Consider the following 22,237-nt stretch of genomic DNA (forward strand, 5'->3'; position numbering starts at 1 on the left):
TGGTTTATGGACAAACAACAGTAACAGTGTTTTATTCAACAACAAAAAAAATCTAAATGCAAAATTGGATAAAATTACCAGAGAATTTAATCTGGAAACATTTGGGTAATAAGAATCTGAGGTGAAAATGTACACAATTCAGGAAAAAAGATCAAACGTATTTAAAATAAAACACTATGCCATAAACTAGGCATCTTAGTCTTCAGAATGATAGTTGAAGATGCATCATCGTTTCCAACTCAATCTGTTACTGCAAACCGCTAACAATTAAATTGGCAAAAATGACAAGTTAATTAGTGGGTGATGGGATTTCAGAACCTTGGGTCGAGGGAACATTACTGCGTCCCCTAATCTGACAGTGGAGTGGTAGATGCCTAGTCTGATTTATGGCTCAAATCAGGCTTCTACATAGTACATACCATAGACAAACATAATTTTCTCTCTCTGTGAGTGAGAGAGAGAAGTCAGCTCAGACAAATCCAGCTCAGAGGCCCAGCTCATGAGCTCCATCAGCAGCAGATTTGAATTTAGATTAATTTCCCAATGTGTTTATGCAACAAATCCTCATATCGCATCGATTTGTTTCAAACTAAAACATATCGTTCCGGTATTGGAAAGCATGTATATAGAAGGGAAAGATGCACATACCTATGCCATAAACTGGCATTTTAACCAAACTCTCTCTCAAATGGTACAACAAGTCCGTGTTAACAAATACAATTCCCAATTAGGAGCTGAACTAATTGTAACCATATAGCCAAGCGTGCTTGCTGCCTTGCCTAGATAAAAACCTAGCTGTGTAGAAAGAACAAAAGCCGTCTATTAAACCATAGGTGGCTAATGTGCTGCATAGATTGTCGTCGACGCAAACTACAAACTGGTTATACTTCAAACACAGGTGTGGTCTTTCACAGTTGAGTCACACCTGCGTGACAGTGCCGAGGGTGGCAGACAGCAGTGATGAGGGCTGGGAGAAACGATAACATGTCAAGATGTCCTCTTCTCCAATGCTAACTAAGCCTTAATCATACATAAGTCAACGGGGGCTAATAGTCTCACTTCCTACTGCACACCGTCAAGCCGTTTCCGGCTGTCACAGTTAATTCAATTTGACTGTAGTGGAGGACCCCTTACAGGCCTCGAGAGGCTCTGATATTAAACGGATACAGACTGACTGTCAAATTGACGCACTCACTCAAATCCAGCCAAGGCATCTTTATGAGAGATGAATAAAGACCCCTTAGTCAGTGACGTGCAATTGGACTTGGGAGAGGGGGCTCAGTCTCCTGACACTATAACCAAGTGTAGTATATGGGCAATGTGGGCATCATTGCTCTAATCCTTGAGAGTAATGAAATCAGAGAGGGAAACCGGGGACCCTAAATATTGACGGTGTAAGGCGATGCACACAGGGGTCTTGTCACGGCAACTTCAGAAGTGTCAAACATCCTCTCGAGTTGCCACAGCGGGTATGAAAACATTCATATTAACTTGTTTGAAGTTCAAGGGGTCAGGTAGGTCATGTCAAAGGCCAAAATAGCCTTCAAATCAGGGTTCAAACATGAGGACTCAGCCCTATAGCCTACCTGCTCGGTTGACCATTTCAGGGTTTGTGACACACCAGTTTAGTGTTAGGCCTACATTGTAAAACGCCAAAATAAAATGTAGCCTATTCATTGTAAGGATACATATTTACATAACAGTAGTTAAAAGGTATGCACCTTGAACGGTGACTCAAAGACTCCCAGAGTAGAATACTTCAAAAGTGTAGAACAGGGATTATCCTGTTTGATTCTCTCTGGTGAAATAACAGATCACAAGGTCAGAGTTTGGGAGAGCACACAAAAGGGACTTGTCAACATGCTACCTGTCCTCTTGGACAAACAAAACATCAGGACCTCAACATCTGGCAGCAGCGTGCAAAAAGCACCAACTCCCAAAAAGTATTTTTCTGGAATAAATATTTTCCACCTTGGTGTTGTGAGAAATATAATTGGAAACAGTGACTTCGGAACCCTCATAAATCATTTCTGAATATATTTCAAATAACCAATTCATCATTTTGGAATAACTCGAATGACAAAAAATACAACTTCAAGGGAGTAAAATGAAAGACTCAAATAAGTTTCTTTCAAGGAACACACCCATCTAAAATTCCAATGTTTATTACTAATTTAATGGGAGGAGTATACAAAGAGTAAGACAAGTTATTGGAGCCGCGGCGATAACTTGAGGAAGTCCGATACTTAGGATGGCATCCAAAAGCTAGCCGTCCCGTCGGACGCCTTGTCTCACTGTGCTGTTACTGTACCCTCCGGTGGACAAGACCCCAAAACTTGAAGTGTCAAACTGATATTCTTGTAGCCCCTCAAGCTTTCTTCAACACAACGTCTCCGGCTACATGTTTCTCAGAGGCAACCATAGTCTAAAGCACAAAATAAAAACTTTTTCCACTGAGAAGCACAAATACAGTGTTCCCTGCTGATATGAACCACACCTCCACCTGCCAGTTCAAATATTTCCACGGCATGTTAATTGGAAATCTTTTAGCCCTCTCTACTGGTTACAAAGAACAGTTTCAGGGACCCGCACTAGTGAAACATCACCCCACCATCCACGCCCTGTCAGGTTTCAGATTTTCCACCGTTACATAACCCTCTCCATCACCCTGATTCATAACCAGCCAAAATCCCAAAATGCCAGGTGGGTTTGGGCGCTGACCACAGCGGATGGTCGGTGGGCCGGAACATGATTACAAATAATTTGTCAATGGCAAATTGACCGCAAGAAACCCAAACAGATATAATATTTGCATAAAACAAACATATCAAACCTTGCTTACATTTGTAAACAGATTTACAAAATTAAAATCACTTGGAGATGATTTCCTGGTGTTCTTAGTCTTATGTCTAACAATAAAATTGTAAAAATGTTTTTTTTTGCTCAGAAAAAATAAAAAATAAAACCCGCCAGTTAGGAAACCCTGCTGTAGAAGTACCGTCCAGGTGGAAATGTAGTCCTCGTCAACTACAGGAAATGGATGAGAGAAATGGGCTACCTATGGAATAGTAATACATGTACAGTATATAGCTAACAGCTAGACCTGTCTTGCATGGTCTGTTGCAATCCTCTCTAGTAGCAGGAAGTCAGACAGGGAGTCTGAGCGGCTGTACATCAACTCTAATTAAGCTCTCCCAAGGGGACCGGGGGAGGCATTGACTGATGGGACTAGCGGGCAAATCGAGATATACGCTTGTGGTCCGAAACGGCAACAGGAAGTGAGGAAGACTTGACACACAAACTGACAGACGAGACCATCCGTGAACAACGGACTGACTGACAAGCACACAGGTTGACAGACAGAGAGACAGTAGCTTGACCGACAAGGAGACAGACACACAAAGACAGGTAAATCAACAGACTGAAAAGTCAATTGAAAAAGAGGCAGACCAGCAGTCTAGCAAATAGACAGGTAAATGGATGGATGATTGGAGAGAGGTGTAGGTTGTCTAGTGTCACTCACGTGGCTTCTGGCCCCATATGTGCAGGTGTAGCTTCCCAGAGGAGTAGTAGATGAAGCCCAGGACCAGCATGGGGCACAGGACGAACAGCAGCTTGTGTGAGGGCTTCATGGTGGTTCTCAGTCATTCACATGGCACATCGCCTACAGGACAGATGCAGAGGAGGAAAAGGGAGTTGAGGATGAAGGAGTCAATGTTGTGTGCAAATAGGCTGTCTGGCTGTGAGAAATGGCTTAGGACAGGGTTCCCCACCTGGTGTGTTTTATTTGCTCCCCCCCCCCACAAAGTTCTGAGCAACAAAGAAATATATTTTTTTTTTGCATTTTCATTGTTGGACATAAGACACCAGGATATCAGCTCCAATTGATTTTACATTTTGGAAAACTGTACAAGTATTCTCATACATAATAAAGAGACACGTGATCATATATGAAAAGGTAAGCAAGGTTTGAAATGACTTCGTTTGAGTCAAACATTATATCTGTCCAGGCTTCTTGCAGTCAATTTGCAGTACAAATTGTTCCGGCTCCCCACCATCCACTCATGGGAAGAAAAAAAAAATGATCCCTGGTTTAGGCTATGTCAAACCTTACCCAATCTACTCTTGGGCTCTGCCCAAAGAATGTAAGAGAGGCATTGTAATCTAGAGCAATGATATAGATAGATAGAGATAGCGAGATATAGATAGAGATAGATATATATATATATATGGCACATTGTTTGCTCTGGATTGCAGAAATGGCAGATACAGGTGTTCAAACACGCAAAAATCTCTGCCCCCCTCGGCCATACTTAGCGGCGCCACAACCTTGTTAAAAAAATCCTCGGGAGAACCCTTCACGCTCTTTAGAGACAACCGATCTAAGACTACCCAATGCGGTGTTTATGAAATAAGGTGGATCACCAAAAAGTGCTATTAGTTTCACTTTTCCATTATGCTAAGATCAGTGCTCATGGGGAGGGGGGAGATAAAGAAGTCTGTTTTAATAACAACAGGCAAAGCACACCCTGCTTGTCTGCTACTTAAGAAACTGCAATGGTTGAAAGTGGTCGACACTGTGTAGTTAAAGAAAGATTTTATGCTGAGCCAACACCCAAACTAGGCTAATCATAGAGTATAGTCTTGTGAGAGACATATGTTTTTTAACTTCCCAAAACATAAAAAAAAAATTGTCTCATTCTCTCCATAACTGAGGTAATATTATCCAACTGGCTTCCTCTACCATCGGTTCCCTTGTTTCCACTGAGACAAAGGAAAAGCCACTATGCCCTGAGATCTGAGCGCAGCACCGAAGAACGAAGAAACAGTGGCTGGATCTGGATAATGAAACCATTCCTTTAATATCTTCTACAATATACTGTGCCATGTCCAAATTACCCCGGCCCCTAATGTTAAAAAAAATATAATACAAAAATGCAAATTTTGTCTCACCTGCAAATTCCAATAATCTTCGTTGACTGTTACCACTCACAGAACCTGTCGAGACACATTACACAGCGTGGATTTTGGGCGTGATATGTACAACTGGGCCACAATTCAAATTCCATTTCACTATCCTTTTTTCTGTCTCGCAGAACAGCTAACGGCTTGTGCAAACAATTGTCTTCAAAAACCACTGCGGACGAGGCAACTGCACTGAGCTGAATTAGTGTTGAAATATGATTACATTACTTCTCTTTACAGGGACCACTAGAAAAGCGATGGAGCAGCTGAAAAAGTAACAGATGATGAGGGGTTAAAAGCAAAGGCATACTATAGGACTTGAAGATTCTACGCCTGTGACAGGACTAATCATTGAAAGATTACATTCAATAAAACGGTGTAACGTGACTGACACACACACTTTTTTGTTGTTTCTCAAAGACAAACAGTCAAGTCAAAGCAATACACTGCCCTAGGGCAGTGGTTCCCAAACTTTTTATAGTCCCGTACCACTTCAAACATTCAACCTCCAGCTGCGTATCCCCTCTAGCACCAGGGTCAGCGCACTCTCAAATGTTTTTTGCCATCATTGTAAGCCTGCCACACACACACACACACTATACGATACCTTTATTAAACATAAGAATGAATGACCCGGCTATGGGAAGTGACAAAGAGCTCTTATAGGACCAGGGCACAAATAATAATGATCAATAATTTTGCTCTTTAGTAAACCATCTTACATATAAAACCTGATTTGTTCATCGAAAATTGAGAATAACTCACCACAGGTTAATGAGAAGGGTGTGATTGAAAGGATGCACACAACTCTGCAATGTTGGGTTGTATTGGAGAGAGTCTTAGTCTTAAATAATTTTCCACACAGTCTGTGCCTGTATTTAGTTTTCATGCTAGTGAGGGTCGAGAATCCACTCTCACATAGGTACGTGGTTGCAAAGGGCATCAGTGTCTTAACAGCGCGATTTGCCAAGGCAGGATACTCTGAGCGCAGCCCAATCCAGAAATCTGGCAGTGGCTTCTGATTTAAATTCCATTTCCACAGAACCGCTTGTTGCAATTTCGATGAGGCTTTCTTGTTCAGATATCGGTAAGTGGACTGGAGGCAGGGCATGAAAGGGATAATGAATCCAGTTGTTTGTGTCATCCGTTTCAGGAAAGTACCTGCGTAATTGTGCACCCAACTCACTCAGGTGCTTTGCTATATCACATTTGACATTGTCCTTAAGCTTGAGTTCATTTGCACACAAAAAAAATCATACAACGATGGAAAGACCTGTGTGTTGTCCTTGTTAATGCAGACAGAGAAGAGCTCCAACTTCTTAATCATAGCCTCAATTTTGTCCCGCACATTAAATATAGTTGCGGAGAGTCCCTGTAATCCTAGATTCAGATCATTCAGGCGACAAAAAACATCACCCAGATAGGCCAGTCGTGTGAGAAACTCGTCATCATGCAAGCAGTCAGACAAGTGAAAATTATGGTCAGTAAAGAAAACTCTAAGCTCGTCTCAATTCAAAAAAAGGTGTGTCAATACTTTGCCTCTTGATAACCAGCGCACTTCTGTATGTTGAAAAAGCGTTACATGGTCGCTGACCATACCACTGCATAGTGCAGAAAATACACGAGAGTTCAGGGGCCTTGCTTTAACAAAGTTAACCATTTTCACTGGTGTGTCAAATGTCTTTCAAGCTGTCAGGTATTCCCTTGGCAGCAAGAGCCTCTCAGTGGATGCTGCAGTGTACCCAAGTGGCGTCGGGAGCAACTGCTTGCACGTGCGTTACCACTCAAATATGTCTCCGTGTCATGGCTTTTGCGCCATCAGTACAGATACCAATATGAGCAGCAGCTACGTTTGGCTACATACGGACCGTTAGTGTAATTCCCGCGAGAGAGTAACGGTTAATGTGATTGGATGTTCATTATTTGACTAGGCTACATGTATTTGACATTGTGTTGTTATTTCGCTGAACACTAGATGGATTCATTTTATTTCTGGCAGTAAAATGAGGCTTCTCGGGCAACAAAAAAACCTCACCCACATGTATAGCCCGTTGGGAAATATAAAATGGACTGTTTGAAAATGTTTGGGAATACCTGCTCTAGAGGATGCATCATGGGTGACTACAACTTTATTTAAAAAATAGAGTTTTTACAGCAATGACGGTAATGAGAAACATGTCCATAGACAATGTTTTTATGTAATAAATATTATAGCTTAATGTAAACTTCAAGTAGCATAACATTATGGTTTATGGACAAACAACAGTAACAGTGTTTTATTCAACAACAAAAAAAATCTAAATGCAAAATTGGATAAAATTACCAGAGAATTTAATCTGGAAACATTTGGGTAATAAGAATCTGAGGTGAAAATGTACACAATTCAGGAAAAAGATCAAACGTATTTAAAATAAAACACTATGCCATAAACTAGGCATCTTAGTCTTCAGAATGATAGTTGAAGATGCATCATCGTTTCCAACTCAATCTGTTACTGCAAACCGCTAACAATTAAATTGGCAAAAATGACAAGTTAATTAGTGGGTGATGGGATTTCAGAACCTTGGGTCGAGGGAACATTACTGCGTCCCCTAATCTGACAGTGGAGTGGTAGATGCCTAGTCTGATTTATGGCTCAAATCAGGCTTCTACATAGTACATACCATAGACAAACATAATTTTCTCTCTCTGTGAGTGAGAGAGAGAAGTCAGCTCAGACAAATCCAGCTCAGAGGCCCAGCTCATGAGCTCCATCAGCAGCAGATTTGAATTTAGATTAATTTCCCAATGTGTTTATGCAACAAATCCTCATATCGCATCGATTTGTTTCAAACTAAAACATATCGTTCCGGTATTGGAAAGCATGTATATAGAAGGGAAAGATGCACATACCTATGCCATAAACTGGCATTTTAACCAAACTCTCTCTCAAATGGTACAACAAGTCCGTGTTAACAAATACAATTCCCAATTAGGAGCTGAACTAATTGTAACCATATAGCCAAGCGTGCTTGCTGCCTTGCCTAGATAAAAACCTAGCTGTGTAGAAAGAACAAAAGCCGTCTATTAAACCATAGGTGGCTAATGTGCTGCATAGATTGTCGTCGACGCAAACTACAAACTGGTTATACTTCAAACACAGGTGTGGTCTTTCACAGTTGAGTCACACCTGCGTGACAGTGCCGAGGGTGGCAGACAGCAGTGATGAGGGCTGGGAGAAACGATAACATGTCAAGATGTCCTCTTCTCCAATGCTAACTAAGCCTTAATCATACATAAGTCAACGGGGGCTAATAGTCTCACTTCCTACTGCACACCGTCAAGCCGTTTCCGGCTGTCACAGTTAATTCAATTTGACTGTAGTGGAGGACCCCTTACAGGCCTCGAGAGGCTCTGATATTAAACGGATACAGACTGACTGTCAAATTGACGCACTCACTCAAATCCAGCCAAGGCATCTTTATGAGAGATGAATAAAGACCCCTTAGTCAGTGACGTGCAATTGGACTTGGGAGAGGGGGCTCAGTCTCCTGACACTATAACCAAGTGTAGTATATGGGCAATGTGGGCATCATTGCTCTAATCCTTGAGAGTAATGAAATCAGAGAGGGAAACCGGGGACCCTAAATATTGACGGTGTAAGGCGATGCACACAGGGGTCTTGTCACGGCAACTTCAGAAGTGTCAAACATCCTCTCGAGTTGCCACAGCGGGTATGAAAACATTCATATTAACTTGTTTGAAGTTCAAGGGGTCAGGTAGGTCATGTCAAAGGCCAAAATAGCCTTCAAATCAGGGTTCAAACATGAGGACTCAGCCCTATAGCCTACCTGCTCGGTTGACCATTTCAGGGTTTGTGACACACCAGTTTAGTGTTAGGCCTACATTGTAAAACGCCAAAATAAAATGTAGCCTATTCATTGTAAGGATACATATTTACATAACAGTAGTTAAAAAGGTATGCACCTTGAACGGTGACTCAAAGACTCCCAGAGTAGAATACTTCAAAAGTGTAGAACAGGGATTATCCTGTTTGATTCTCTCTGGTGAAATAACAGATCACAAGGTCAGAGTTTGGGAGAGCACACAAAAGGGACTTGTCAACATGCTACCTGTCCTCTTGGACAAACAAAACATCAGGACCTCAACATCTGGCAGCAGCGTGCAAAAAGCACCAACTCCCAAAAAGTATTTTTCTGGAATAAATATTTTCCACCTTGGTGTTGTGAGAAATATAATTGGAAACAGTGACTTCGGAACCCTCATAAATCATTTCTGAATATATTTCAAATAACCAATTCATCATTTTGGAATAACTCGAATGACAAAAAAATACAACTTCAAGGGAGTAAAATGAAAGACTCAAATAAGTTTCTTTCAAGGAACACACCCATCTAAAATTCCAATGTTTATTACTAATTTAATGGGAGGAGTATACAAAGAGTAAGACAAGTTATTGGAGCCGCGGCGATAACTTGAGGAAGTCCGATACTTAGGATGGCATCCAAAAGCTAGCCGTCCCGTCGGACGCCTTGTCTCACTGTGCTGTTACTGTACCCTCCGGTGGACAAGACCCCAAAACTTGAAGTGTCAAACTGATATTCTTGTAGCCCCTCAAGCTTTCTTCAACACAACGTCTCCGGCTACATGTTTCTCAGAGGCAACCATAGTCTAAAGCACAAAATGAAAACTTTTTCCACTGAGAAGCACAAATACAGTGTTCCCTGCTGATATGAACCACACCTCCACCTACCAGTTCAAATATTTCCACGGCATGTTAATTGGAAAACTTTTAGCCCTCTCTACTGGTTACAAAGAACAGTTTCAGGGACCCGCACTAGTGAAACATCACACCACCATCTACGCCGTGTCAGGTTTCAGATTTTCCACCGTTACATAACCCTCTCCATCACCCTGATTCATAACCAGCCAAAATCCAAAAATGCCAGGTGGGTTTGGGCGCTGACCACAGCGGATGGTCGGTGGGCCGGAACATGATTACAAATAATTTGTCAATGGCAAATTGACCGCAAGAAACCCAAACAGATATAATATTTGCATAAAACAAACATATCAAACCTTGCTTACATTTGTAAACAGATTTACAAAATTAAAATCACTTGGAGATGATTTCCTGGTGTTCTTAGTCTTATGTCTAACAATAAAATTGTAAAAATGTTTTTTTTTGCTCAGAAATAAAAAAAAATAAAACCCGCGGGCCGCCAGTTAGGAAACCCTGCTGTAGAAGTACCGTCCAGGTGGAAATGTAGTCCTCGTCAACTACAGGAAATGGATGAGAGAAATGGGCTACCTATGGAATAGTAATACATGTACAGTATATAGCTAACAGCTAGACCTGTCTTGCATGGTCTGTTGCAATCCTCTCTAGTAGCAGGAAGTCAGACAGGGAGTCTGAGCGGCTGTACATCAACTCTAATTAAGCTCTCCCAAGGGGACCGGGGGAGGCATTGACTGATGGGACTAGCGGGCAAATCGAGATATACGCTTGTGGTCCAAAACGGCAACAGGAAGTGAGGAAGACTTGACACACAAACTGACAGACGAGACCATCCGTGAACAACGGACTGACTGACAAGCACACAGGTTGACAGACAGAGAGACAGTAGCTTGACCGACAAGGAGACAGACACACAAAGACAGGTAAATCAACAGACTGAAAAGTCAATTGAAAAAGAGGCAGACCAGCAGTCTAGCAAATAGACAGGCGAATGGATGGATGATTGGAGAGAGGTGTAGGTTGTCTAGTGTAACTCACGTGGCTTCTGGCCCCATATGTGCAGGTGTAGCTTCCCAGAGGAGTAGTAGATGAAGCCCAGGACCAGCATGGGGCACAGGACGAACAGCAGCTTGTGTGAGGGCTTCATGGTGGTTCTCAGTCATTCACATGGCACATCGCCTACAGGACAGATGCAGAGGAGGAAAAGGGAGTTGAGGATGAAGGAGTCAATGTTGTGTGCAAATAGGCTGTCTGGCTGTGAGAAATGGCTTAGGACAGGGTTCCCCACCTGGTGTGTTTTATTTGCTCCGCCCCCCCCCCCACAAAGTTCTGAGCAACAAAGAAATATATTTTTTTTTTGCATTTTCATTGTTGGACATAAGACACCAGGATATCAGCTCCAATTGATTTTACATTTTGGAAAACTGTACAAGTATTCTCATACATAATAAAGAGACACGTGATCATATATGAAAAGGTAAGCAAGGTTTGAAATGACTTCGTTTGAGTCAAACATTATATCTGTCCAGGCTTCTTGCAGTCAATTTGCAGTACAAATTGTTCCGGCTCCCCACCATCCACTCATGGGAAGAAAAAAAAAATGATCCCTGGTTTAGGCTATGTCAAACCTTACCCAATCTACTCTTGGGCTCTGCCCAAAGAATGTAAGAGAGGCATTGTAATCTAGACCAATGCTTTTTTACATTTGTTATAAGGCAATTTTGTTGCTCTAGATTGCAGAAAATGGCAGTTACAGTGTTCAAACACGCAAAAATCTCTGCCCCCCTCGGCCATACTTAGCGGCGCCACAACCTTATTGCACAACCACAACTACCCAATGCGGTGTTTATGCAATAAGGTGGATCACCAGAAAGTGCTATTAGTTTCACTTTTCCATTATGCTAAGATCAGTGCTCATGGGGAAGATAAAGAAGTCTGTTTTAACAGGTAAAGCACACCCAGCTTGTCAGCTACTTAATGTGGATGCTTCCATGATTACGGATAATCCTCAATGAATCGTGAATGATGTGAGAAAGTTAAACACACAAATGTTATACCTCCCAAGACATGCTAACCTCTCACCATTACATTAAGAGGGGAGGTATGATATTGGTGTGTCCAACTTCCCTACTTTTGTTTGTCTTAAGTAACCTTTAGTAGGTATCAGAAATACATAAATTATGTTTTGTATGGCTATGAGGCCAGGCTGTTAGGGTACAGTAGCTGTTGATTCAGGGGAATACATGACAGGTACTAATTTGCAATATAGCCTATGTTGTTAGCTTGGCTTTTATAACATAAGGCTTAAGCAGACTGGCAGAGAGAAAACAGAGAGACATCAGAGAAGGTGCTGAGACAAATAAGACAGCATAACAAGGAGGCAAACAAAATGGCTAGAGCAGAAGCACAGTTATAGTGGTGAGTTGGTGTTTTTACATATCGCAATGGTTTTAAACATCAGCTGGTAATAATTTTTTTTTTTTAAAACAGGATTAGGACCATGTCTCACCAGTCACTGGTACAGAAATGGTTGACTGATTAGTACTTGGGGTAACGGTCTTGCTGGAAGACCCACTTGCGGCCAACTGTCCGCCTACTGGCAGAGGCAACCAGGTTTTTGGCTAAAATATCCTGGTACTAGGTAAAGTGCATGATGCCGTTGACCTTAACAAGGGCCCTAGAACCAGTGGAAGCAAAATAGCCCCATAGTACCAGGACATTTTAGCCAAAAGCCTGGTTGCTTCTGCCAGGAGGTGAACACTTGGCCGCAAGTGGATCTTCCAGCAAGACAATAACCAAGCACACATCAAAATCCACAAAGAAAAGGTTACTTGACCACAAAATCAACATTTTGCAATGGCCATCTCAGTCTCCGCCATTGAAAACCTGTGGTTTGAATTGAAGAGGACAGTCCATAAACGCAGGCTAGGTAGGATATTAAGAATCTGGAAAAATTGTGTATAGAGGAATGGTCTAAGATACCTCCCAATGTGTTCTCCAATCGCATAAAACTTTTTTTTTTTAATGTCTTTCTCCTCACAAGTGTAGGGTGCTGGAGTACGGAGCAGGCAGTGGATGTGGGCTGGAGTGGATAAAATGTCAGGGCCGAATTGTAGTCCCAGTCCGTCCGTAGTCATTACGCCGATTCTGTTACAAAAAAACGTATTAAAACGGAAGCAAACGGAACGGGAGGGACCTACCTGAATGTGTCCCACCATGGAAACTCTCGTTTTAGTTGCGAAACTGTTTGGCTAACGATTACTACATCCAAGGTTTGTTCTAGCACGTAACGTCACGTAGGAAAATAACGGTCCATTAATTCCAATTTCTATTTGCAGAAATGCAGCCGTTTCTCAATAAAAACTATGTAGGCAGCTTGTTGGACATAAAATTACCTTTCCCTAGTAGCAGTCGGGTTGGCACCCACAAAACCCACAGAAAAGAAAATTAGTACGGATAGCTAACTTCTTCAGCTAACTCTTGGCTTGTTAGCTAACGTTAGCTACACAGTGAAATCAAATACACTGTAGTGAAATTGCCTTGGGTTTGTGAGGTTCCATAATGAGTTATTGAATATAGCTATTGCAATCACCACTGTAAACTGTATTCACGATAGTCATTTACAAAAACATTACCCAAGGTACGTTAGCTAGCTAAACACTTAGCTTGGAAGCCAGGCAAGATAGCGGTTGTCTCAAATAACACGCTAGCTAACATTCACCTATGTCCTACGTCGTGTAAAAACAGGACCTTCTCCCTAATACATCGAGCTGGCTACAAGAAAACAGATTCGTTTTTGGTCGTTACCTCAGCCTCTCTTTCAGATTTGCCCGTTGTTGAGAAAAGGCTAGACTAGTTTAAACAACGAAGAGGTCGCCACCGTATCCCCCCTCCTTTACCGACCATCATCATGTTAATCCCGAGAACTCAGTTTAGCAGAATTGAAGACCTTCAGACTTCAGAAAATCTCCCTAAAAATGTTTTTTTTAAATATCACGCGACCACTCGCTCGCGCCGCGTTCTTTTTTCTCCAAACCATCTTGCTCAACATCATGTTCCTCACATCCCACTGTGCACACATGTCATTTCAACGTGGACTACCAGTTGTATGTCACGGAATTGGGGAGAAGGGGTAAAAAATATATATATTAAAAAATACCCCCCAAAAATGTATAATTCAATGGATAATATTTTGTTGAGACGTTGATCAATGACATCACAACCTATATTCACCCACTCAAAAAGACAGCTAAAAGTTAGAATTTCCAATGTGTTTATCATTATGCTTTCAACCATCGAAGAGCACAACCAAATTCCAATGAAAAAACAATGTGGGATTTCTGGTTTAGTTGTCACACAATTGTATCACTGTGGCTTTCAACCATTTAAAGGAGTAGTTCACTATTTTACAACTTAATGTTAGATGGTTCCACAACCCTGAAAGTAGTCTATAGGCCAAGATAACTGATATTTGGTTTGATGTTACTTAAAGGTGATTTTGTCATTTAAAAGAAAATAACATGCTCACATGCCTCTATCACTTCCATTGAAGTTTTCATTTGATTTAGTCTTATTCTTCAACTAACTTGATTTTTGGTAACATGGAGACATGAAACTATCCAAGGAGAAGATACATTTCCATAAAATGTGGATATTTGGTTCATATCATTACATTTTAAATCCACCAGAGCTTGAAACCTTAGGCCGATTGTATTGTCTATTTATAGCTGAATTCTGGGGTTAATTGAAACAATAGTTGTTGATACACATTTTGAATGGCTTTTACATATTGGAGGTTTTACAAGAAAAATGACTTTTATTCATGGTTGTTTCTATTGTTTTTAAATGAGAAATATGTACTTTTTAACAAATTTAAAAGTAATATTCAAATGCTGTTTTTATGCTTTTATGCCATTTTTATGTGTATAAATGTTGTACAAATTTAAACTAGCTGTTTGTAAAGGAAATGTAACAATAAAACTTTTCCAAAATAAAAAAATAGGCCTGGATAGCATCGTTGATGATAGCATCAAAGCTTTTATTTAACTAGGCAAGTCAGTCAGGAACAAAATCTTATTTACAATGAAAGCCTAGGTACAGTGGGGTAACTGCCTTGTTCAGGGGCAGAATGACAGATTTTTACCTTGTCAGCTCAGGGATTTGATCTAGCAACCTTGTGGTTACTGGCCCAGCACTCTAAGCGCTAGGCTACCTGCTGCCCAACAAAAACAATAACAAAGAATATCTATATACAGTACCAGTCAAAAGTTTGGACACACACTCATTCCACAGCTTTTCTTTATTTTTACTATTTTCTACATTGTAGAATAATAGTGAAGACATCAAAACTATGAAATAACACATATGGAATCATGTCGTAACCAAAAAAGTATAAAAATGTGTTTTATATTTGAGATTCTTCAAGGTAGCCACCCTTTGCCTTGATGACAGCTTTACAGACTCTTGGCATTCTCTAAACCAGATTCATGAGGATTGCTTTTCCAACATTCTTGAAGGAGTTCCCACATATGCTGGCTGATTTTCCTTCACTCTGTGGTCCAACTCATCCCAAACCATCTCAATTGGGTAAACACTGGGTGATTGTGGAGGCCAGGTCATCTGATGCAGCACCCCATCACTCTCCTTCTTTGTCAAATAGACCTTACACAGCCTGGAGGTGTGTTTTGGGTCATTGTCCTGTTGAAAAACAAATGATAGTCCCACTAAGCGCAAACCAGACGGGATGGTGTATAGCTGCAGAATGCTGTGATAGCCATGCTGGTTAAGTGTGCTTTGAATTCTAAAGAAATCACAGACAGTGTCACCAGAAAAGCACCCCCACATGGTGGGAACCATACATGCGGAGATCATCCATTCACCTACTCTGCGTCTCACAAAGACATGGCGGTTGGAACCAAAAATCTCAAATTTGGACTCATCAGACCAAAGGACAAATTTCCACCGATCCAATGTCCATTGCTTGTCTTTCTTGGCCCAAGCAAGTCTCTTCTTCTTATTGGTGTCCTTTAGTAGTGGTTTCTTTACAGCAATTCGACCATGAAGGCCTGATTTACGCAGTCTCCTCTGAACAGTTGATGTTGAGATGTGTCTGTTACTTGAATTCTCTGAAGCAATTATTTTGGCTGCAATCTGAGGTGCAGTTAACTTATCCTCTGCAGCAGAGGTTTTTGGGACTGCACTTGAAGAAACTTTCAAAGTTCTTGACATTTTACATATTGACTGACCTTCATGTCTTAAAGTAATGATGGACTGTCGATTCTCTTTGCTTATTTGAGTTGTTCTTGCCATAATATGGACTTGGTCTTTTACCAAATAGGGCTATCTTCTGTATACCACCCCTACCTCGTCATAACACAACTGATTGGTCCAAATGCATTAAGAAGGAAAGAAATTCCAGAAATTCACAAGGCACACCTGTTAATTGAATCTGGTTGAGAGAATGCCAAGAGTGTGCAAATCTGTCATCAAGGCAAAGGGTGGCTACTTTGAGGAATCGGTGCCTTTTTAAGATTACTCTGATTTCTTTCGTATGATGTACCCAATGATTAATGAAAACTTGCTATGTCCTCATTGAGGTTTTATGGACGTGTTAAATGCGTCTTATTTATACACTTTTGTAGTGTTTGTGAAATGCATATTGTTATGTTTGGTAGCACTTATTTATTTTTCCTTTGCCTCCAACCCCTTTCCATGCTTGGAACGGATGTGGGTGGGGCTAGGTCTACATAGAGGTGCTGTTTTCAGAAAATTCACAAAAGCTCTGACGAAGGCCGTGAGGCCGATACGTAAGCTTGTTAAATATCAGTGATACTATCAAGAGCAGTGTGCAGTTTCCTTTTTTCCTTCATCCTGTTTCAACTGTTGCCATGCACCTGCAAAAAAGATTGCTCAGATGTGCGAGGGCCTTTTGAACTTTGAGGAATCTAAAATCTAAAATATATTTAGATTTGTTTAACACTTTTTTGGTTACTACATGATTCCATATGTGTTATTTCATAGTTGTGATGTCTTCACTATTGTTCTACAATGTAGAAAATAGTCTACGATGTAGAAAATAGTAAAAATAAAGAAAAACCCTGGAATGAGTAGGTTTGTCCAAACTTTTGACTGGTACTGATTGTATACTGTAGCTAAGAAAGTAATACTAAGTGGATGTTTTCTAGTAATGTCACGTCCTGACCAGTAAAGGGGTTATTTGTTCTTATAGTTTGGTCAGGACATGGCAGGGGGTATTTGATTTATGTGGTTCTGGGTGTGTTTGTGTATGTGTTCATGTAGAGGGGGTATTTGGTTTATATGGTTCGGGGTGGTTGTGTATGTAGAGGGGTATTTGATTTATTAGTCCAGGGTTTGGTTATTGTTCTATGTTAGTTTATTTCTATGTTCAGTATAGTCATTTGTATTTCTATGTTTAGCTAATTGGTGTTGGGGCCTTCAGTTGGAGGCAGCTGTTTATCGTTGCCTCTGATTGAAGGTCCTATAAATAGGAATGTGTTTGTCATGGGATTTTGTGGGAGATTGTTTCTTGTTTTGCTGTATGTCTGACGAGACTGTCTAGTTCTTTTTTTTTTTTGGTTGGTATACGTTGTTTGTGTTTTTCCTTCTTCACTAATAAAAAGAAGATGAGTATACATTTTCCCACTGCGTTTTGGTCTACACCCTACGACACCCGTGACAAGTAAGCTGTTAGTAGCCCATGTGCCTCACCCTAATAATGTGGTTCCTTTCCCCCTCATAACTTAGCATACTGTTCTGACTTGGTGGTGCACATGTATCATATGTAGCCTGTTTTAGAGAAATGTAATCATTGAATATTGTAAGAGCTTTCATTGTCTGCTAATATGCCCCCTTTATTTATCCTAAGGTTCTGACTTGGTGTACAGGGAGAATACTGGAAGAATGGCCCATGTTCTGAATTCTGTTGCTGTACATTTCAAAAGTGCTGAACAAATAGTTATATTGACTACATCCGTCCTAACTCGCTCATGAATGTCTCAATCGAAATTACCGATTGCCTCTTTTCGGCTCGTCGTCCCCTTATGCCATAGTTTGTACATCTCAATTGTCAGTAGAAAACACATTTGTTTAAGCAAGTCAGCCATATCAGCTACAGTTAAAGTCAGAAGTTTACATATACACTGCTCCAAAAAATAAAGGTAACACTAAAATAACACATCCTAGATCTGAATGAATGAAATAATCTTATTAAATACTTTTTCTTTACATAGTTGAATGTGCTGACAACAATCACACAAATAAATTGGATTTCCATTGATTATCAACCCATGGAGGTCTGGATTTGGAGTCACACTCAAAATTAAAGTGGAAAACCACACTACAGGCTGATCAAACTTTGATGTAATGTCCTTAAAACAAGTCAAAATGAGGCTCAGCAGTGTGTGTGTGGCCTCCACGTGCCTGTATGACCCCCCAACAACGCCTGGGCATGCTCCTGATGAGGTGGCGGATGGTCTCCTGAGGGATCTCCTCCCAGACCTGGACTAAAGCATCCGCCAACTCCTGGACAGTCTGTGGTGCAACGTGGTGTTGGTGGAGATCCCAGGTGTGCTCAATTGGATTCAGGTCTGGGGAACGGGCGGGCCAGTCCATAGCATCAATGCCTTTCTCTTGCAGGAACTGCTGACACACTCCAGCCACATGAGGTCTAGCATTGTCTTGCATTAGGAGGAACCCAGGGCCAACCGCACCAGCATATGGTCTCACAAGGGGTCTGAGGATCTCATCTCGGTACCTAATGGCAGTCAGGCTACGTCTGGCGAGCACATGGAGGGCTGTGCGGCCCCCCAAAGAAATGCCACCCCACACCATGACTGACCCACCGCCAAACCGGTCATGCTGGAGGATGTTGCAGGCAGCAGAACGTTCTCCACGGCGTCTCCAGACTGTCACGTCTGTCACATGTGCTCAGTGTGAACCCTCTTTCATCTGTGAAGAGCACAGGGCGCCAGTGGCCAATTTGCCAATCTTGGTGTTCTCTGGCAAATGCCAAACGTCCTGCACGGTGTTGGGTTGTAAGCACAACCCCACCTGTGTACGTCGGGCCCTCATACCACCCTCATGGAGTCTGTTTCTGACCGTTTGAGCAGACACATGCACATTTGTGGCCTGCTGGAGGTCATTTTGCAGGGCTCTGGCAGTGCTCCTCCTGCTCCTCCTTGCACAAAGGCAGAGGTAGCGGTCCTGCTGCTGGGTTGTTGCCCTCCTACGGCCTCCTCCATGTCTCCTGATGTACTGGCCTGTCTCCTGGTAGCGCCTCCATGCTCTGGACACTACGCTGACAGACACAGCAAACCTTCTTGCCACAGCTCGCATTGATGTGCCATCCTGGATGAGCTGCACTACCTGAGCCACTTGTGTGGGTTGTAGACTCCGTCTCATGCTACCACTAGAGTGAAAGCACCGCCAGCATTCAAAAGTGACCAAAACATCAGCCAGGAAGCATAGGAACTGAGAAGTGGTCTGTGGTTACCACCTGCAGAACCACTCCTTTATTGGGGGTGTCTTGCTAATTGCCTATAATTTCCACCTGTTGTCTATTCCATTTGTACAAAAGTATCTATATCGACAGTAAAATGAGTCCTATATCGACATTACCTGAAAGGCCGCTCAGCAAGGAAGAAGCCACTGCTCCAAAACCGCCATAAAAAAGCCAGACTACGGTTTGCAACTGCACATGGGGACAAAGATGATACTTTTTGGAGAAATATCCTCTGGTCTGACGAAACAAAAATAGAACTGTTTGGCCATAATGACCATCATTATGTTTGGAGAAAAAAGGGAGAGGCTTGCACGCCAAAGATTACCATCCCAACCGCAAAGCACGGGGTGGCAGCATCATGTTGTGGGGGTGCTTTGCTGCAGGAGGGACTGGTGCACTTCACAAAATAGATGGCATCATGAGGAAAGAAAATTAAGTGGATATATTGAAGCAACATCTCAAGACATCAGTAAGGAAGTTAAAGTTTGGTCGCAAATGGGTCTTCCAAATGGACAATGACCCCAAGCATACTTCCAAAGTTGTGGCAAAATGGCTTAAGGACAACAAAGTCAAGGTATAGGGTGGCCATCACAAAGCCATGACCTCAATCCTATAGAACATTTGTGGGCAGAACTGAAAAAGTGTGTGTGAGCAAGGAGGCCTACAAACCTGACTCAGTTACACCAGCTCTGTCAGGAGGAATGGGACAAAATTCACCAAACGTATTGTGGGTAGCTTGTGGAAGGCTACCTGAAACGTTTGACCCAAGTTAAACAATTTAAAAGCAATGCTACCAAATACTAATTGAGTGTATGTAAACTTCTGACCCACTGGGAATTTGATGAAAGAAATAAAAGCTGAAATAAATCATTCTATTATTCTGACATTTCACATTCTTAAAATGAAGTGGTGATCCTAACTGACCTAAGACCTGAAATGTTTACTAGGATTAAATGTCAGGAATTGTGAAAGACTAAGTTTAAATGTATTTGGCTAAGGTGTATGTGAACTTCCGACTTCATGCAGTAAATGAGGCTGAATGAACTGTTTTGCTGCCAGACAAGGCTCCTCTGATAGCCAGGTGTAGCAGTGGTAAGGATTCACTCCATGGTGCTGAAAAGAAAGCCTGCTATTGGGACAGCATGATGTAGGTTCTAACAGTTTGTGGGCACAATTTGTCACTGTTATAGTGCAATTAATGTATTGTTTAGTGTTGTGTTGTGTAGTGGCTTTGCTGGGATGCATCCCAATTTTTTTGTTTTTGTTTGCCCCACCAAGATGTACATGCTAAAATCACCACTGGCAACAGTGAATCTATTTATTTTTTAAGTGAAGACAGCTCAACAATTATTCTCATGATATCACATTGGTAGTGTCAGTGACAAATGTCATAGCTAAGCAGGGCTGGGTTTGGTTAAAATCCTGGATGGGAGACCAAAAGTTAGCTGAAGCTAAATAAATTCTCCATTAGGTTTTGCCCGGCGTATTGTTTTTTTTCTGATAGTGGATATAACATTGAAGAGCTGACATTGTTTTAAAGGTACAAGTTCAATATATTTGATACAAGGTTTGTGTTTGTGGAAATTTGGTGTCCATGATGATATAATCCTGTGGTTGAAATTTCACCCTCAAAACAATAGTTTGTTGATTACTTTTTTCAAATGCAACGTATTTTCCACATAGATACCACCTCACAATACGGTGATAAATTACTGTGAAACAACGTTGATTCAACCAGTTTGTGCGGTGTAGGATGGTTCTATTGCACTTGCGATTGTCTCCAGGACTTCAATTGAGTTGAATGCACCTTTTCATTTGTTCAAACCTTCACGTGGCCCTCTCCCTGTCAGCTATTACATTATATTCGGCTATTGGATATGCAGTGTGGTGGTCCCATCAAAATCCCTTCATTGTCCCCCTCGTCCTTTCAAAGTTTTGTCTAACTCAATAGTTCACGACGTTCAACAATAGAGATTGTTTTATTGTCGCCTACACTATGTAAATTCTTGCATACAGTTATAAGAAGAGTGACTTCTGTGGTGGGCTGTACACTCTCGGTAGAAGCCACAATGTAGGCTATTTGCCCAAATGTTGCTGTTGGCATAGATTGTTGGAGCTCAGCAGGTCTAGACCCTCACCTGCTCAGAATGCACTTATTTCGCTTGTCCTCCGATCAGCCAAGTCATGTACGTGACATTCATAGGCCCCATCCTATATTGGGATCAGGGCTAGGATGAAAAAGGCATCAATTCTGCAGCCAGCATATGTGGGAACTCCTTCAAGACTGTTGGAAAAGCATTCCTCATGAATCTGGTTGATCTACTCATATTGAATCAACCAGGAAACACAATCCGGAAAGCCACTGTTTTCCAGTGTTCCTTGTACTTTTGCCTGTGGACAATAAGGAAATTGAGGCTGCCATCCTCAATGTGTCATTGGAATTTCATCACACTCAAACTGAAACTCAAATTATTTTGTAACTGCGCTGAGAAAATACACTTTTGGAATAACTTTTGTTTTGTTCATTTCATCCAATTAACATTGATTTACTTGAATTGTAAATCCTTGTTAAAATATTATAAACATACTTTCCCTCAGTACAGGGCCCTAAAACAGGTTTAATTGAATTTCAGCTAAAGCATCCATAGTCCACCAACCTGAAATGAGACAAATTGAGTTACTCAGAGGCTAAAAGCCACACCGGTTGTGCTGACCTTAAATTCACCTGAGCACCAGAAGGATAATCACACCATAACTGTAACGTGCGTCGTATAGAGGGGACCAAGGTGCGGCGTGTTGAGTGCTCATGATTATTCTTTAATGAAAACGAAACACTTTTACAAAGACACAAAACGACAGCAAACAGTTCCGTCAGGCAGCAGACAACAAAACAGAAAACAACTACCCACAAACACAATAGGGAAAAAAAAAAAATTAAATATGATCTCCAATTAGAGACAACGCGAACCAGCTGCCTCTAATTGGAGATCGTCCCAAAACTCCAACCTAGAAAT

General features: G+C 41.5%; 1 protein-coding gene across 8 annotated transcripts in view; it reads right to left on the reverse strand.

The window, feature by feature from the left end:
* LOC106568969 (CMP-N-acetylneuraminate-beta-1,4-galactoside alpha-2,3-sialyltransferase) overlaps positions 1–13,809 on the reverse strand; it is an 88,807-nt gene extending 74,998 nt beyond the window's left edge. Inside the window, exons 1-4 of one of the 8 annotated variants that reach the window (XM_045693887.1) lie at positions 13,511–13,809; positions 12,686–12,850; positions 10,742–10,882; positions 3,524–3,664 (exon numbers count right to left, since the gene is read on the reverse strand). The gene's annotated coding sequence lies outside the window, so the exon portion shown is untranslated. Of the gene's footprint in view, positions 1–3,523; positions 3,665–4,953; positions 4,999–10,741; positions 10,883–12,685; positions 12,851–12,903; positions 13,069–13,098; positions 13,482–13,510 lie in introns of those variants that run through there. The other 7 variants (XM_045693892.1, XM_045693889.1, XM_045693888.1 and 4 more) reach the window with 7 other exon arrangements.
* Between the last annotated feature and the right edge of the window lie 8,428 nt (positions 13,810–22,237).

Source organism: Salmo salar, chromosome ssa14, assembly GCF_905237065.1.
Source record: "Salmo salar chromosome ssa14, Ssal_v3.1, whole genome shotgun sequence".
Lineage (NCBI taxonomy): Eukaryota > Metazoa > Chordata > Actinopteri > Salmoniformes > Salmonidae > Salmo > Salmo salar.